The sequence below is a fragment of the Sapajus apella genome, unplaced genomic scaffold (genome assembly GCF_009761245.1).
Source record: "Sapajus apella isolate SASKATOON/1434 unplaced genomic scaffold, GSC_monkey_1.0 scaffold115, whole genome shotgun sequence".
NCBI lineage: Eukaryota > Metazoa > Chordata > Mammalia > Primates > Cebidae > Sapajus > Sapajus apella.
In genome coordinates this window covers 119463-132960 of record NW_022437055.1, presented here as the reverse complement: position 1 = coordinate 132960, position 13498 = coordinate 119463, and the positions used below count along the sequence as shown (strand labels likewise).

The window sequence follows — 13498 nt, the reverse complement described above, 5'->3', positions numbered from 1 at the left end:
GTTTTCAGAGTAAAGTTTTACACTTCTTTTAAACTGTGTTCCTATTCTTTTTGATGTTATTATAAATGAAATTGTTTTCTTAATTTCATTTTTGGATTGTTCATTCCAAGTATATAGAAATACAATTGATTTTTGTAAATTTAACTTGTATCCTACAACCTTGATTTAATAGTGCTAATAGGTTTTTAGTGAATTCCTCACTATTTTCTATATATACAATTATTTCTTATGCAAATAGAAACAGCTTTACTTCTTTCTCTCCTGTCTGGTTGCCTTTTATTTCTTTTTTCTTGCCTAATTGCTTCAGTTAGAAACCAGAGTAGAATGTTGAATGGAAGTGAAAGTGGGCATGCTTGTCTGTTCCTGACCTAGGAGAGAAAGTTTTCATTCTTTCACCATAAGTATGATGTTAGCTGGGGGCTCTGAAGCTCTCCCTCAACTAGTCTCAACTGATCTATCCAACTACTTTCCCATGGACAGTCTTTGCATGCTTGTTGCCCAAATCTCGAACCATATCCTGGCTCACAAAAACCCACTAGCCCAATAGTCTGATTTATTTCCTTTTCATCACATACCTTGATTTTTTTCCTCTCCACCTATTGCTCGTAATTAAAGAGGATGCCCCATTTCCTCAAACAGTCTAGCTCATATGCTTCCTCAGGATAAAACTCTGTTTCCCAGATGATTACACCACTGTCTCCCCAACAGACACAAACGGTCACACTACACATGTGAACACACATATACAATATCATGTGATTTTTTTGACTCCCCATTTCCTGAATACTTGAAGCTAATGTATATTTTGTTTCAGTTCACATCACTTTGTAAATGTCCTTTTATTATTTTAGATATCTTTGTCTTGGTTTCACCAACTATACTGTGCTTCTCCAGAGCAAGGACCAGGAAACCTGTGTTTTAATTTTATCCCCCACAAGTCTCAGCACAAAGGCTTATCTAAACAGAAAATGCTTCATAAAAGCTGACTGACATCAGTTGAATTTTGTTCTCCCAGGAAGGCCTCCTCTTTGTGAGCTACTGTGCAAGTCAGAAATTGCCTGGATGCCACTCATTCCTCTATCAATGCCTTATCTCCATTTTCAAACCATTTCTTTTCTTTTCCTTATATTGGCTGAGTTTCAGAAGGGAGATAATTGGCCCCATCAATTTTTATAGCTTAATGAAAGCCTCAACCATGTTTACCTACTTTCCTTCCAGGGTAAATGTGCCACAAGTCAAGGCAAAGTCATTCCCACAGCCTTTGTTTAGAAAATGTATGATTTTTTATATAGTCCCTATACAGTCCACTAGCTATGACCTCAAACCTGACCTTCTTTAAAAATGAGTGCCTTTCTCTGTGACATGTTCATTTTCAAGGCCAGGCTCATGCTGGGGTTTGACGCTTTGTAGCAGAGGTCTCAGATTCCTGAGCATAGCGCCTAATGTTGCTTTCTTTCTTGTGGCATTTTCTTGTTTTTTCGTGCTTTACTGCAATTAAAATATTGACATTTCCTTGCCTTACCCCACTAACCATGCCAAATACCATGGAATAAAAATTCTTTGCAATAAGCATACCACAAATAACAGAGTATAGAGCTTGGTCTTGCTGCCTTAACAGCTAAAAAGACAGGCTGCATGCCAAATGGTATTTATTAGGTACTTGCTGAGCACGTAGCCTGTGTCAAGCATGAGGGATAGACAAGCAAATACGTGATCAGTGCTCTAGGGGAGTTTACAATCTTACTGGGGTGATGACTAATGTACCTCAGGAGGTAGTGCAGAATAATTGCTAAAAGAAGAGTAGAGAACATACAGTCAGTGTGAATTAGCATCAAGAAAGGCCTTTGAGAGAGGAAGAGGTCTCATGATTTACTTGGAAGAATTTTGATGGACATAGAGGTAAAAAAGAGGCACAGAAATTAACATGAGGTTGGCAATTATAAGGAGGCTGGACTGATAGGGTTGAAGATCCATACCAGGAGCCATTTGGAGACATTATTAAAGTAAGATAAGTTTAGATTGGGGTATATCTTAAATGGTTAGAATCCAGAATATTAGAGCTGGAAAGGCATTGCTAATATTCCAGCTGGAACTGGAATATCTAGCCCAGTATCTAATTCCTGTAGTTTTCCTTAGATTTAAAAAAAAAAAAATCTATGGAATTCTTTCTTCAAGTGGAATAATATATAAAGAAGCTCAATATGTAAAGTGAAAGTGAAAGTAGTTTTTTTTTTTTTAATTTATTTTGTATATTTTTTTGAGACCGAGTACCACTCTGTCACTCAGGCACTGCAGTAGTGCAATCTTGGCTCTCTGCGACCCTTGCCTCCTGGGTTCAAGTGATTCTCTTGGCTTAGCCTCCAAAGTAGCTGGGATTACAAGTGTGCACCACCATGCCTGGCTAATTTTTGTATTTTAAATAGAGATGGGAATTTCGCCATGTTGGCCAAGGCTGATCTTGAACTCCTGACCTCAAGTGATCTGTGTGCCTCAGCCTCCCAGAGTGCTGGGATTACAGGTATGATTACTGCATGCAGCCATGTGAAAGTAGTTTGATTGCATTTGAGTGAGATCAAGATCAGACCAATCACTACATTTTATGAGTGAGAAGGCTGAGACCCAGGTTGGAAAATTATCTCAATGTCATTAAATCCAGGATGCAGTTAGTTCCCATCTCGCTTGGCTTCTCAGCAGCATACTGCATGGTTGACTGCTTCCTCTTGCCCAACACACTCCCTTTCCATGTTTTATTTTTATGACACAGCTCTCCAGGTTTTCATTTTACTTCTCTGGCCTCTTCCTCTCAGTCTCATTTGGGTATTCATTCTCATACACCTAAACTCTAAGTGCTGGAGTTCTCAGGACTTGAGCCTCAGACCTTTTTACTTGTTATCATATGTTTTCTGCCTATGCAATCTCATCTGATGGCTTTAAGTACAGTATAATTTCTGTATCATGATAATTTCAAGTTATATTTCCAGCCCTGTTACTTACTCTATTATTGACTAGGATTTTCCATCTGAATGTATCACATGTGCTGCATACTCAACGTTTCTAAAACTATAAAGAAAATGTGGTACGTATACACCATGGAATACTATTCAGCCATAAAAAGGAATGAGATCATGTCCTTTGCAGGGACATAGATGAAGCTGCAAGCTATTATCCTCAGCAAACTAACACAGGAATGGGAAACTAAACCCTGCATGTTCTCATTCCTAAGTGAAAGTCAAACAATGAGAACACATGGACACAGGGAGGGGAACATCACACAGTGAGGACTGTCGGGGGTGGGGCAGCGAGGAGAGGGAGAGCATCAGGACAAACAGCTAATGCATGTGGGGCTTAAAACCTAGGTGACAGATTGATAGGTGCAGCAAACCACCATGGCACACTTATACATATGTTACAAACCTGCACATTCTGCACTTGTATCTTGGATGTTGAAGTAAAATTAATTTTTAAAAAAATTTCCAAAACTAAACTCATCTTCCCCTTCCTCCAGCTCCCCTTGCTTGTTTGCACCTTCTCCAGTGCTCTCTATCACAGTGAATGTCATCACCAACCACCCAGTTGCTTATGCCCTAAATCAAGGACTCATCCTTGACACCTTCTTGTTTCTCCTCTTCCACATTCAATCAATTGCCAGGTGCTGTCCATCTTATCTCCTACATATCACTTGAATCTCTCTACTCTTCTACATTTCCATCGCTGCACTGTGGACTACACTCTCCTCCAGGCTACCATCGTTTCTCCGTTGCGGAACTGCAGTGACCTCCTAATTGGTCTTCCTGCTTCCACTCTTGCCCTCTCCTCCGACCAGTTCTCTATGTTGCAGCTATAGTGTGCTTTTTAAACTATGAATCTGATCATGTAACTTTCCTCCTCAAAGCCTTTAGTGGCTTCCCATTGCTAAGAGAAATGTCTCAATCTCTTAACACGTCATAGAAAACCTTTCATGACCTGGTGTCTGTCCACTTATCCACCCTTATTTTTTTAAGCCAGATCTCGCTCTTTTAAGTTAACACTCTAACTGTAGTGAAATTGGTTTGGTTCCCAATATGTGCCATGCCCACAGCCTGCACAATACTGGCTAACTCATCCTTCTGGTCTCAGCTGTAATTTTATCACCTCTGGGAATTCTTCTTAACTTCATACTCATTCCTAAATTCAGAATAATTGTCTCTCCACCATACTCTCACAGCCTTTTGAGAGGCTAATCTCTTACAAAATGTATCACACATTATTGCAATTGTTTTAATTGTATGTCTCCCAAATTTTAGTCCTTAAGCTTGGTGAGGGTAGGTTTCATCTTAGCTATTATTGCATCCTAAGTGTGTAGCATGGTGCCTAAAATGTAATCGATTCTTTTATTTTTAAAATTTTTTACATAACAAAAGTATCTTTTATAACCAAAACATTTGTTTTGTTAATTTTTAAAATTGTATATATTTATGGGGTACAAAGTGTTGTTATGATATATGTAATACAATGTAAAATGCTTAAGTCAAGTTAATTGACATATCCGTCACCTTAAATACTTATTAGTTTTTGTGGTGAGAACATTTGAAATTTACTCTCTTAGCAATTTTGAAATATGCAATACATCTTTATTAACGATAGTCACCATGCTGTGCAATAGATCTGAAAAAACTTATTCCTCCTATTTAACTGAAACTTTGTGTCCTTTGACTAACATCTTCTCATTCCCCTCACCTCCTAGCCTCTGATAATGACCTTGCTACTCTCTGCTTCTTCTATGAGTTCGATTGATTTAGACTCCACATACAAGTGAGATCATGTGGTATTTGTCTTTCTGTGCCTGGCTCATTTCTCCTAGTGTAATTTATTCCAGGTTCATCCATGTTGTTGCAAATGACAGAATTTTATTATTTAAAAAAATTGAATAGTATTCTATGGTGTATATATACTCCATTTTCTTTATCCATTCCTCTATTAGTGGACACTTCGGTTGCTTCCATATCTTGACTATTATGAATAACACTGCAATAAACATGGTAGTGCAAGTGTCTATTCGACATACTGATTTCAAATTGTTTAAATATATATTCAGAAGTGAGATTGCTGGATTACATGGTAGTTCTATTTTTAGGTTTTTGAGGAACGTCCATATATAATGGCTGTGCTGTGCTAATTTATATTCCCAGAAATAGTGTATGGTGGTTTCTCTTTTGGCACATCCTCAACAACACTTATCTTTCATTTTTTTGACAATAGACATTCTGATAAGTGTGAGAGAATATCTCACAGTGGTTTTAAATTTGCGTTTCCCTAATGTTTAGTGACGTTGAGCATTTTTCATAAATTTGTTGGTCACTTGTATGTTTTCTTTTTGAGAAATGTCTATTCAGGTTCTTCACCCATTTTAAAATCAGGTTATTTGTTTTCTTGCTGTTGAGTTGTAGGAGTTTTTTATATATATTATGGATATTAACCCCTTGTCAGATGTGTGGCTTGCAAATATTTTCTCCCAATCCATAGGTTGTCTTCTCACTCTGTTAATTGTTTCTTTTTTGTGTAGAAGCTTTTCAGTTTGTTGTAATCCAATTTGTCTATTTTTGCTTTTGTTTCCTGAGTTTTGGGGTAAAAAAAACATTGACCGGACCAATGTCATGGAGCTTTCCCCTATGTTTTCTTTCAATAGTTTTACAGTTTTAGGTCATACATTTAAGTCTTTAATACCTTTTGAGTTTATTTGTATATGATGTGAGATAAGGGTCCAATTTCCTTCTTATGCATGTGGATATTTAGTTTTCTCAACACCATTTTTGAAGAGACTATTCTTTTCTCATTGTGTTAGTTATTGGCACCCATGTCAAAAGTCAATTGGTTGTAAACATGTGGGTTCATTTTTGGGCTCTCTATTCTGTTCCATTGGTCAATGTGTCTATTTTTTTAATGCCAGTCCCATGCTGTTTTAATTACCATAGCTTTGTAATGTAGTTTGATGTCAGGTAGTGTGATTCCTCCACATTTGTTCTTCTTCCTCAAGACTGCCTTCGTTATTTGGGTTTTGTGTGTGTGTGTGTGTGTGTGTGTACCCATATGAATTTTGGGATTATTTATTCTATTTCTGTGAAAAATAACATTGGTATTTTGATTCAGATTGCATTGAATCTGTAGACCACTTTAGGTAGTATGAATATTTTAACAATATTAATTCTTCCAATCCATGAACATGAAATATATTTTCATTTGTTTGTGTCTTTTTCAATTTCTTTTATGAATGTTTTATAGGTTTCAGAATACATATTTTTCAGTTCCTTGGTTAAATTTATTACTAAGTATTTTATTTATTTTTTGTAGCTATTGCAAATGGGAATGTTTCTTGATTTCTTTTTTAGATAGTTCATTATTAGTGTACAGAAATACTACTGATTTTGTGTCAATTTTATATTCTGCAGCTTTACTTTCATTAGCTATGACAGTTTTTGGTGAAGTCTTTGACTATTTTATTTCAAAGTATTTGTTTACTCTTACTACTAAAAAGTGGGTTTTTCTCTAAATCATAATTTTGTTAGTGATAAGTCAAGGCGGCAGTTTTAAAACACTGGTAAAATAAGGATATTCTAACAGCCGCATGGGTCATTGTCTTTATATTTGACTGAAAAAAATATACAGAAAAATCTACAGTTAGTTTTTGATTCATCACTCCTACTGGACTTTTGAGAAATATCCTATTTGTGGCTTGGAAATATTTTTCTTTCTTTTTTTCACCTTTTATTTTAGATTCAGGGGGTATACGTGCAGGTTTGTTACCTGAGTGTATTTCATGATGCTGAGGTTTGGAGTACAAATGATCCTATCACCCATGAAATGAGCATAGTACTCAATAAGTAGTTTTTCAGCCCTTGCTCTCCTTCACCCCCTCAGATTCTATTGTTGCTATCTTTACATCGATGCGTACCCAATGTTTAGCTCCCGCTTATACATCAGGACATGTATTTCGTTTCTTGTTCCTGTGTTAATTTGCTTAGGATAATGTCTTCCAGCTGCATCCATGTTGTTGCAAAGAACAGTGTTCTTTTTAAAAATATATTTTAAAATTTCCCTTTTGATTTCTCCTATGGCCCATTAATTGTTTAAGCATATCGTTTAATTTTCGTATATTTGTGGATTTTTCAAGATTTTTCCTGTTATTTATTTTTAGTTTCACACCATCATGGCTGGAGAAAGTTACTGATATAATTTCAGTCTTCTCAAATTTGCTAAGACTTGCTTTGTGACATAACTTATGTTCTGTCCTGGAGGATGATGTTTCATGTGTACTTGAGAAGAATGTGTCTTCTGTTGCTTTTGGATGGAATATTCTATATATGCTTGTTAAGTCCATTTGGTCTAAAGTGTAGTTTAAGTCCAATGTTTCCTTTTTAACTTTCTGTCTGGATGATCTGTTTATTGCTGAAAGAGGATTATTGAAGTCCCATACTATTACTGTATTATGATTGATCTCATCCTGCAGGTCTTTTAATATTTGCTTTACATATTTAGTTGCTCCAATGTTGGATGCATATTTATTAAAATGTTATATGCTCTTCATAAATTGACATATTTATCATTATGCAATGTACTTTGTCTCTTAGTGTATCTTTTGAGTTAAAGTCTATATTTTGTGCCACATAGGTATAGCTACTACTGCTCTCTTTTGGATCTATTTGCATGGAATATCTTTTTCCATTCCTTCACTTTGAGTCTATGTTTATCCTTAAAAGAGAGATGAGTCTCCTGAAGGCAGTATATAGTAGAGATTTGTTTTTAAATCGATTCAGCCATATCTTTTTATTGGAGAATTTAATCCATTTGCATTCAAAGTAATTATTGATAAGTAAGGACTTACAAAATTGCCATTTTGTAATTTGTTTTCTGATTGATTTGTAGATTGTTTTTTTCCTTTACTGCTGTTGTTTTTTTGTTGTTTGATGGTTTCTGTAGTGGGTATTCTTTGCTTATTTATTTATTTTTGAGACATAGTCTTGCTCTGTCACCCACACTGGAGTGCAGTTGCATGATCTCAGCTCACTGCGATTTTGACCTCCACCTCCTGGGTTCAAGTGATTCTCCTGCCTCAGCTGCCTGAGTAGCTGGGACTACAGGTGCACGCCACCATGCCCAGCTAATTTTTTGTATTTTAGTAGAGATGGGGTTTCACCATGTTGGCCAGGCTGCTCTTGAATGCCTGACCTCAAGTGATCCACCCACCTTGGCCTCCCAAAATGCTGAGATGACAGGTATGAGCTACCTCACCCAGCCTGTAGTGGTATTCTTTGAATCCTTTTTATATACATTTTGTGTATCTACTATAGATTTTTGCTTTGTGGTTACCCTGAGGCTTACAAAAACTATCTTGTAGTTACAATAGGCTATTTCAAGCTGATCAGAACTTTATCTCATATAACAACTCTACCCCTTTACCCCCCCTCATTTTATGTTTTTGATGTCAAAATTTACATCCTTTTGTAACTTGTATCCATTGATGATTTATTTTAGCTGTAGTTGTTTTTAATAGTTTTGCTTTTTATTATTAGAGATTAAATTTCTTTATATACCGCCATTACAGTTCTACAGTATTCTGAATATAACTCCATATTACTTATATTATTGAGTTTTGCATTTTCATATTTTTTATGTTGTTAATTAGTGGACTTTATTTCAGCTTAATGAACTTCCCTTAGTAATTTCTTTTTTAAAAAATTTATTTATTATACTTTAGATCCTGGGGTACACGTGCAGATCATGCAGGTTTGTTACATATGTATACACATGCCGTGGTAGTGGTTTGCTGCATCCATCGCCCCGTCATCTACATTAGGTATTTCTCCTAATGCTATCCCTCCCCAATCCCCCGACCCCCTGTTATTCCTCTCCTAGCCCCCCACCCCCTAGGTCCCAGTGTGTGATGTTCCCCTCCCTGTGTCTGTGTGTTCTCATTGTTCAACACCCATTTATGAGTGAGAACATGTGGTGTTTGGTTTTCTGTTCTTGTGTCTCAGTTTGCTGAGAATGATGGTTTCCAGTTTCATCCATGTCCCTGCAAAGGACATGAACTCATCTTTTCTTAGGGCTGCGTAGTATTCTATGGTATATATGTGTCACATTTTCTTTATCCAGTCTATCATTGATGGGCATTTGGGTTGCAACAAAAGCCAAAATAGACAAATGGGATCTAAGCAAACTCAAGAGCTTCTTCACAGCAAAAGAAACTATCAATAGAGTGAACCAGCAACCAACAGAATGGGAAAAAATTTTTGCAATCTACTTATCAGAGAAATAGCTAATATCCAGAATCTATGGAGAACTTAAACAAATTTACAAGGAAAAAAAAAACAATCCCATCAAAAAGTGGGCAAAGGATATGAACAGACACTTTTCAAAAGAAGACATTAATGCAGCCAAAAAACATATGAAAAAAGGTTCATCATTACTGGTCGTTAGAGAAATGCAAATCAAAACTACATTGAGATACCACCTCATGCCTGTTAGAATGGCGATCATTAAAAAATAAGGAGACAACAGATGCTGGAGAGGATATGGAGAAATACGAACACTTTTACACTGTTAGTAGGAGTGTAAATTAGTTCAACCCTTGTGGAAGACAGTGTGGTGATTCCTCAAGGATCTAGAAATAGAAATACCATTTGACCCAGCAATCCCATTACTGGGTATGGGTATATGCCCAAAGGATTATAAATCATTCTATTATAAAGATGCACACACGTATGTTTATTGTGGCACTGTTCACAATAGCAAAGACTTGGAACCAACCCTTAGCAATTTCTATAAAGCATGCCTATTGGTGATGAAGTCCATTAGCTTTTGTTTGTCTGGGAAAGCTTTTATTTCTCCCTTATTTCTGAAGGACAGCTTTGCCACGTACAGTATTTTTGGTTGGCAGGTTTTGTCCTTCAGCACTTTGACTATATCATGTCACTCCTTCTTGCTTTGCAAGATTCCTGCTGAGAAGTCCACTGATAGCTGTATTAGAACTCTTTTGTATGGGATTTTTTTTTTTTATTTCTTGCTACTGTCAGAATTTTTTCTTTGTTTTTGATTTTTGATAGTTTGATAGTTTGTGTGTCATGGTGACCTTTTTTGTGGGGTTGTATTTGATTGGAAACGCCTATCTTTCCTATACCTAAATATTAGCATCTTTTCCCATTTTTGGAATGGTTTCAGCCATTATTTCTTTAAATATGCTTTCTGGCTCTCATTCTCTCTTCTCCTTCTGAAATTCTTATTATGAAAATATTTGTTCTCTTGATGTGGCTTATAACTCCTGTAGGCTTTTTTCATTCCTTTTATTTTTTATTGTTCTGATTCAATAATTTCAAATGTTCTCTATTCTAGCTCACTGATTCTTTGTTTTTTAATTGAGTCTGCTACAGAAGCTTTCTATGGGAAATTTATTTCAGTCATATTCTTCATCTCTGGGATTTTTATTTTTATTTTTAATTATTTCTATTTCTTTGTCAAACTTCTCATTTTGTTCATGTATTATTTTCCAAATTTTATTTAATTTTCTATCATATATTTTTGTAGTTCACTGAATTTATCTAAGGGGATTATTCTGAATTCTTCACCAGTTATGATAGATCTTTGTTTCTTTAGGATCCATCGTTGGGGCTTTGTTTATTTCTTTTCGTGGTGTCACATTTCCCTGATTTGTCATAATCTTTTGTCATTACATTGCTATCTCCACACATTTGAGGAGACAGCCACCTTTTTCAGCCTTTACAGGTGTCCTTTGACAGAGATCAATTTTCATTATGTAGTATAGTCTGTGATTCTGGATTTGCCAGTTGCTAATGATCCTGGGAGGGCAGAGCTTGCTGTTGGATTCTCTAGTTGGCTGGGCTGCTGTTTTAGCTGTGAAGTCAGGTTGAGTTGCTGGCTAGGGTTCACTGTCTGCTAAGATCACTGGCTGGGCTCTTGTAATTAGGTGGAGCTGCGGGCGGCACTGCCGTCGCCTCTAATTGGGCAGTGTTGCTTTGTGTATTTCCTGGCGGAGTGTTTCCTTTATTAGGGTTTTGCAATTGGGCAAGGCTACAGGCTGGCCTGTGAGAGCTGGAGTCACTGCTTGAGATGGATGGGTCCAGAAGCTATAATAATTAGAAATGGCTTTTACCTTGTTGCACTCCTGAGAGCAAGATGGGTCACCAGCAGCTGTACTGGTGCCACCTGCGAAAAATTGGCTAGGGTTCTGGCTCTTGTCGAGTCTGTTCAAACAGGCACAGTCTGATCCAGAAATACGGCCTCAATATGTGCTGCCAGTGTTTCTGTCAGTACGCAAAGGATATCGGTTTCATTAAGTTGGACTGAATGATCTTCCTTTAAAGTATTATCCAAGACATCTACCATGAAAAACCATGACAGTTCTTTGTATATAAAATAAACATTTTTAAAAACAAACAAACAAACAAAAGAATTAGAAATGTGCGGTGGCAGGTATTTCTCTGCCTGGAAGGGAAGTTGGGGTGCGCTCTGAGGCTGGGCAGAACCACTATTTGGACTCCTGGATTGGGCAGGTCTAGCCTTTGCCTCTGTGCTCTGCTGAAATGCTCAGTGGTGAGCATTTCCCTCTGTGGGTGGGCCCTTTGTATCAGCTCTGAGGCTGAGCAGAGCCACTGTTTGAACTCCTGGGTCTGGCAAATCTAGTCCCCGTGCTCTGCCAAAATATGTGGAGGTGAATATCTCTGTGCTTTGGTGGGGCCTTAGGGTAGACTCTGAGGCTGGGCATAAAGGCTAGCCATCTAGGGACTCAAGCCAGATTGAACTTTCTACCATGTTTCTAGGAGTGACCAGCTTGGCTTTGTGGGTGGGCTGTGCCATTGGCTGGTAAATCTGATTGGGTGCCACTACTGGTTGGAACACAGAATTACTGCCAATATCCATGTGCGTCACTGTAAACTCCATCTCCTTTCTCTGTTTCTACGTGACACCAGGAGGTCTAGCCATATCATTACCTCAGTGTTCTCCATAAAGTGGGCCAGGAATGGACTTCCTGGAAAGTGCCTTGGAATGATAGGGAAACTGAATATCCATCGGTTGTTCTCTTTTCCCACTGTAGAAACTGTGGGAAGGGGAATCCTGTATGTGGCACGGTGCCAACTTGGAAGGGAGAGATAATGCAGAGTAAGACTATTTCTCTTACCCTTCTAATGTGGTTTTTATTTGGTTTTATGGTCCACACAGGGGTATCTGTCTCATTTTCATGTTTTGGGGTTTTCAAAAAGGTGTTCTTTTCTGTGGATAGTTGCTAGTTGGACTTTCTCTTTCAGGGAGCGAAGCCTAGGATCTCCTAGTCTATTCTGCACTCTTGCTGATATCACCCCAGTAGGTTCTTAAAGATATCTACTGAATGAATAAATAAATGAATAAGTTACGTCATGCATCAAAGCTTATACTACCTTCCAAAAAGCTTAACAGGATATAGTGACAATGCTAAATTTGCCATCATTCCCCATTTAATAAGGCTTCATAAAGTGATACACTTTTAGATCTTGGAAAATTTGCAAATACCAAGGGCATGCTTACATATGATGATTATTTGGTCAAGGTGATTATTGCTGAAAATCTTACCAGTTATTCTGTGGGGGAGGGCCTTACTTTTGATCTGTAATTAGGGTTACCTAACTTATGCAATGATTCACTGGGGAAATTAAAAAACAAAAGAGATTTTTAAAAGTAAGCATTGCCACACTTTAAATAAATTTATGTGTCCAAGGCACAGCTTCTCTCCCTTCTCAGCAATTTGTCATTTATAAGCCTCAAAGTATTTTGCTGAGAAGAGGATATTGTCTTTGTGTTATGGGCACACTGACATGAGGCTGGAACACAGGAAAGCACAGATGAGAAGTGAGAGACCATTAAAGGCCAATCCAGCAAATAAATATTCCAATCTTATGAACTTCTAAATTTCATGAGATTTCATTTTTAATGAAAAGGTGGAGGCAATTTCAAGTCCTGGAGAAAGATTCTTGCCTTTCCAACTGTCAGGCAGATCAGCAGGGTTGCAGGAAGCTTTCTGGTCAGCCCTCTGTGGCCTTAGTCCCAACACTTAGGCAACAACTTGTAGCTGAAGGAAGATCTTAGACTCCTGAGCCTGTGGTGTATAGTGAGGAAATCACACCAACGCTAACAGGGAAGTGACCCTGCCTTTAGCTCTTCTGGGAAAATGGATTGAATGTCTCAACTAATGCCAGGTGCCATATCTTCAAAGGTCCCACCCAATAGCCCAGGGAAGCCTGCTGCCTTTTAAAAGACAAAAATCAACCTCTAGCTGAACAGCATGTGAGTTAGGCCCTAAGCAGTGATTTTTTTATGATGCTAGCCTGAGCAGCTTAGAAACTTGCCTGCCTCTAATGGTTCCATTCAAGTGCCTATCTGGTTCCAAGAGGTCTTCTCTTTGGATTAACAAAAGTTATTTCCAAAAGTGAGAAATTGTGCATCTTGTGGAAACAAGAGAACCACTGGATAGATC

The 13498-nt window shown here is 37.6% G+C and overlaps 1 pseudogene; it reads left to right on the top strand.

Moving 5' to 3' along the window:
• The first annotated feature begins 11015 nt into the window (after window positions 1–11015).
• On the top strand, window positions 11016–11417 carry LOC116537943 (annotated as a pseudogene).
• The last annotated feature ends 2081 nt before the right edge of the window (window positions 11418–13498 follow it).